Raw genomic sequence first — 6,000 nt, 5'->3', positions numbered from 1 at the left:
AGTAGTCTTGGTTGTAGGTTTTCCTCTTTTATCATTTTAAATATGTCCTGCCACTCCCTTCTGGCATGCAGTTTCCACTGAAAAATCAGCTGATAACCTTGTGGGGATTCCTTTGTTTTTTTTTTTTTTTTTGCGGTACACAGGCCTCTCACTGTTGTGGCCTCTTCCGTTTCAGAGCACAGGCTCCGGACGCGCAGGCTCAGTGGCCATGGCTCACGGGCCTAGCCGCTCCGCGGCATGTGGGATCTTCCCGGACCGGGGCACGAACCCTTGTCCCCTGCATTGGCAGGCGGACTCTCAACCACTGCGCCACCAGGGAAGCCCTCCTTTGTATGTTTTTTTTTTGTTTTTCCCTTGCTGCTTTTAATATTTCTTCTTTGAATTTAATTTGTGTTAGTTTGATTAATATGTGTCTTGGTGTGTTTTATCCTGTATGGGATTCTCTGTGCTTCCTGGACTTGGGTGACTATTTCCTTTCCCATGTTAGGGAAGTTTTCAACTATAATCTCTTCAAATATCTTCTCAGACCCTTTCTTTTACTCTTCTTCTTCTGGGACCCCTATAATTTGAATGTTAGTGCATTTAGTGTTGTCCCAGAAGTCTCTGAGATTGTCTGCAATTCTTTTCATTCTTTTTTCTTTATTCTGCTCCTCAGCAGATATTTCCACCATTCTGTCTTCTAGCTCACTTATTCGTTCTTCTGCCTCAGTTATTCTGATATTGATTCCTTCTAGTGTATTTTTCATTTCAGTTATTGTGTTGTTCATCTGTTTGTTTGTTCTTTAGTTTCTCTAGATCTTTGTTAAACATTTCTTGTATTTTCTCAATCCGTGCCTCCATTCGCTTTCCAAGATTCGGGATCATCTTTACTATCATTACTCTGAACTCTTTTTCAGGTAGACTGCCTATTTCCTTTTCATTTATTTGGTCTTGTAGGTTTCTATCTTGCTCCTTCATCTGTGACATATTTTTTTGCCATCTAATTTTTTTTTCTTTTTTTATGAGTGGGATTGTGTTCCTGTCTTACTGGTTGTTTGGCCTGAGCCTTCCAACACTGGAGTTTGTAGGCTATTGGGTACAGCTGGGTCTTGGTGCTGAGATGAGGAACTCTGTGAGACTTCACTCTGATGAATATTCTCTGGGGTCTGAGGTTCTCTGCTAGTCCAGTGGTTTGGACTCAGAGCTCCCACCACAGGAGCTTCGGCCTGACCCTGGGCTCATGAACCAAGATCCTGCAAGCCGCATGGGGTGGCCAAAAAAAAAGAACAATAACAAAGTAAAAAATAAAATTAGACTATGAAACTAACAGATATGTTAGAAAGAATATAAAAATAAAAATATAGATGGGGCTTCCCTGGCGGTTAAGAATCCGCCTGCCAGTGCAGGGCACATGGGTTTGAGCCCTGGTGCGGGAAGATCCCACATGCCATGGAGTGGCTGGGCCTGTGCGCCACAACTACTGAGCCTGTGCTCTAGAGCCCATGAGCCACAACTACTGAGCCTGTGTGCCACAACTACTGAAGCCCACGTGCCTAGAGCCTGTGTTCCACAACAAGAGAAGCCACCGCAATGAGAAGCCCACGTGCTGCAACGAAGAGTGGACCCTGCTCACTGGAACTGGAGAAAGCCCGCGAGCAGCAATGTAGACCAAATGTAGCCATACATAAATAAACAAATAAGTTTATTAATTAATTTTAAAAAATATATGAATCAACAACCAGAAGGTACCTCAGTACCACAATAGTAAAAAAGAGGAGGAGGGAAAAAGAAGAAAAAAGGTGGGGGGAAAAGGCCTTGGCTGTGGAGGGCGGGGCCTAAGCAAGGATGAGGTTTGGGCAGTGGGCGGGGCCAATGCTCAGGACCCACAGGGCTGGAAAAGGCCCTGAGGGCTGTGGGGGGTGGGACTTAGGCTCAAGGAACAGAAGGGGCCCAGGTGTGCCCCCCACCCCTGGTCTCAGAGGGCAGGGGACCTCACCTGGGAGCCCAGAAGGCTTCCTGGGCTCAAGTGGGTGAGGCAAATGCCCTCCTCTCCTCTCTTGCTCCTCTGGTCTGGGAGGGCCTCTCCTGCCTGCCTCTCCTGATCTCCCTGGCCTCCCTCCTATGCCCGAAATCTGTATCTTTAGATGAGAGTTGAGGAGCTCTTGGCTGGATTTGTGATAGAATAACTTTCATTTGACATAAAGTATTTTTTAAAGTCACTCAACTTATTTTGACGTTTGAACACTAAATTCTTTCTAGAAGTATGCTTATAGTACAATAGAAAACTATTTTTATCATCACACAAATTCTTTGGTATGTTGTGCACACATTTAGTCTCACAACAGAAGACTCCATAAGAACATGCCTACTTCTTGACCTAGATACAAAGCTACCAAATGTGGAGAGCCATCAGTGGGCAGGACACTAATAACTAGAGCTCCAAAAGTATAATTGCTTAGAGCATGGGCCCAGGACAGAATTGTAAAGTAAATAGTATTTCTCTTGTTACCCACCTCCTCTTTCTGTGCCTTTCCTCTCACATTTAGCAACCTCTTTATCACCTGGGTTCATGGTGATCTCAACTTGCCCACAGTGTGCTTCAAAAAGGGGGAAATAAAAGCAAATCCATTCACAGAATGGTGCTAGTTTTTTACTCCTTTCAAGGATATTATTGGCATTTAAGAGGAGTTCTAAAGAGGACAATGAATCACTAATGGGGGAATTTTAGACACTAAAGTAAGATAGATAACTTTAGGTTTGAGGCTCACAGCACTCCCAATCTACTCACCCTAGAATCAATATTCCACATTTCTGATTATCCTGAATCTCAAATATAAAGGTGGGTAATGGGGTTAATAAAACAATTTACCTTTGAATGTTTAGGAGTAAGGCGCAGATTTGTCCTTCTGGGAGGCAGACAGCCATTGCATTGACTAAAATAACTTTCTGAAGCAGGCATCAAACATAAAAATGAGATGTGCTTAATTTTCATGATTTCTGACCTCATCAGAAAAAAATAGGGAGAGAAGGGTCACCAGACCTGACAGGACAGTTGGCTGCACCACACAGTTTGTGAGATTTTAGTTCCCCGATCAGGGTTCGGACCAGGGATCGAACCCAGGCCCTCAGCAATGAGAGCGCGGAGTCCTAATCACTGGACCACCAGGGAATTCCTGGGAGAGAAATCCTTAAGGTAAAAATGGGAAGGAGTGGGCTTCCCTGGTGGCGCAGTGGTTGAGAGTCCGCCTGTCGATGCAGGAGACATGGGTTCTTCCCCCGGTCCAGGAAGATCCCACATGCCGTGGAGCGGCTAGCCCCGCGAGCCATGGCCGCTGAGCCTGCGCGTCCGGAGCCTGTGCTGCACAACGGGAGAGGCCACGTTAGAAAAAAGCACTTCAACACTCTAGGAGAGCCTGGAGAAATAAGGCTAAAAGTTATAGTCTGTGCTTCTTATCTTTCTTGGGGCTCTTAAGATCTTTTTAACCTTCAAATATCTCAATTTCCTGTAAAATGGCAATAGCTTAATTTATCTGTTTTCTCTGAGGAATATTCTTCACAATAATTACAAATACTCAAATGGAAGATGGCAAATTTCTAAATTATTTAAAGTGGGAAAATAAAACTCCTGGTTTGGGAGTCCTGGCTGTGCCACGGGTTACTTGTGAGCTTCACCTCTCTGGATAGGTATTTCTCTTTATAGCTGAAGAGGCCAGATTAAAGTACTCCTGTGATCCCTTGCTAGTTCTCACATTTTACACATCTAATCTGACACTTTTGACATCTGCTATGGGGTCAGAATTGTATTGGGCCAAGCATCAAAGAGAAAATTTTCCTGTGATATTACATTCTTATGGTTTTCCTCTTACCATTCTGGTAGTTCCTTCTCAGTCTCTTTTGGGAGTTCTTCCTCTTCTATAAGCTTCTCAAAGCTTGGTTCCTGAGGCTTTTTCTCTTCACAATGAGCATAGGTGATTTTATTCAAAAGGCTTTGGTTACCACCTAGAAGCCCATAAACGTCAAATTGACATCTCCAATTTAGGCCTCTCTTCTGAGCTCCAGACCTGATCCTCCTTTTGTATGGTTCACAAATGACTCAAACATAACATATCCAAAACTGAGCTTAGGCTTTTCTCCTCCCAAACGTGCTCCTCTTTCAAAATGTCTTGTTTACTGAGATACTGGCACCATCATCTATTCACCCAGAAAACTAGACACAAGGGAGTGACACCTCTCCCTTCTTCATTCTTCCACATTGAATCAGTTACTACCCCAAACCAGTCAATTCTACCTCCTGAATATATGACATATCTGTGTACATGTATCTCTATTACTCCTCAAATCCGAGCCATCATTTTCTAGTGTCTATATCACTTTAATACCCTCCTAAGTGCTCTCTCTCTTCTTTCTTTGTCTTGGCCTCCCCCCACCTGACCCCCAAACTATTTTTCACACATCAGCCAGAGTGATCTACTTGGAAAACACCTGTGATAATGTCTTCCTGTTTTATTTGTTCAACCATTATTTACTGAGTACCTTTAATATGCCAGACATTATTCTAGAAGCTAGGAATCCAGCTACACACAAAATAGACAAGGCAATGACTTCCTTTTACTCTTAGGAAGGTTCTGTATAATCTTGACCACTGACTCACTTCTCCTTTGCTCCCAGATTACTATAGTTTAGCCATATTAGACTTGCTTTCTCAGAGCTTTTGAACAAGTCTATTCCTATACATTCCTATACCAATTCTTATACATTTTCCAAATGGATGCCTAACTGTCTCGTTAGAGAAACTCTCTGACCAAACTAGGTCCCCCTTTCAAAAACTATTCACAATGATAAATCTAAAAATTTGCATGCTTGTTTAATATCTCTCCAACTAGTTTGCTTGTAAGCTCCAAGAGAACAGGAAATTTTCTTATCCATTACTCTATCCCCAGTGTCTGGCACATGTTAGGCGCTAAATTTGTTGGTTGAATGAATAAATGAATGCCTAATTACAGAGTGCTGTTATATTCCTTTTTTTATAAATTTATTTATTTTTGGCTGTGTTGGGTCTTCATTGCTGTGCACGGGCTTTCTCTAGTTGCGGTGAGCAGGCGCTACTCTTCCTTGCGGTGTGCGGGCTTCTCATTGTCGTGGCTTCTCTTGTTGCGGAGCACGGGCTCTAGGCATGCAGGCTTCAGTAGTTGTGGCACGTGGGCTCAGTAGTTGTGGCTTGCAGGCTCTAGAGCTCAGGCTCTGTAGTTGTGGCCACAGGCTTAGCTGCTCCGTGGCACATGGGATCTTCCTTGGCCAGGGCTTGAACCTGTGTCCCTTGTATTGGCAGGCAGATTCTTAACCACTGCGCCACCAGGGAAGCCCTATTTCAATAGTCTGGTGACCTGTAAGATTCAGAGGCCTCTTTATAAAGGGAAAAACTGACGGTCACACTTTAGGATGTGGCCTCTCTTTGTTGCTAGTCAGAAAATACCAATTGTTGGCTGAATTTGAAGATTCCTTACGGTAAGCAGATAGGGTAGGGAGTCCTCAGAGGAAAAGAACCAGATATAGTTTTTTTGACACAAGAGAAGCCATTTTGGATTAAGCCATTTTGTGATCTAAGCCTGGCCACAATGCTTGCCCTTGAGCTTGCCCTTGAGCAGGTCTCAGTAATTAATGATCTTAAGGGAACAAAAGAATGCAGGAACAGAGGAAAAGGTCAAGAAACAATAGTTCAGTGATAAAAGAGTGCTAGTTCCTCCTCAAGGGACGAGTATTAATCTGATACATATCTTGGAGTTGTTCTACAGGAACTAACCTCCTACACCCTGTTGGAGAATGTTAACTACATGCTAAGACCTCAGACTGGTAGGCATCTAAGGAATGATCATGTTGACCTTTTCTGACCCTTATGACTTCAATCTACTAAAGGTTGGACTTTGTCAAACTTTGCCCCAATTCACTGTTGAATTTGCCGCTGCTCAAGCCCCTGCATGTGTATACATACACCACCCAAATCCCTTCATGAATATGCATGTT

This window comes from Delphinus delphis, chromosome 1 (genome assembly GCF_949987515.2).
Source record: "Delphinus delphis chromosome 1, mDelDel1.2, whole genome shotgun sequence".
In the NCBI taxonomy this organism is placed as follows: Eukaryota; Metazoa; Chordata; class Mammalia; order Artiodactyla; family Delphinidae; genus Delphinus; species Delphinus delphis.
This window is presented reverse-complemented; position numbering follows the sequence as displayed.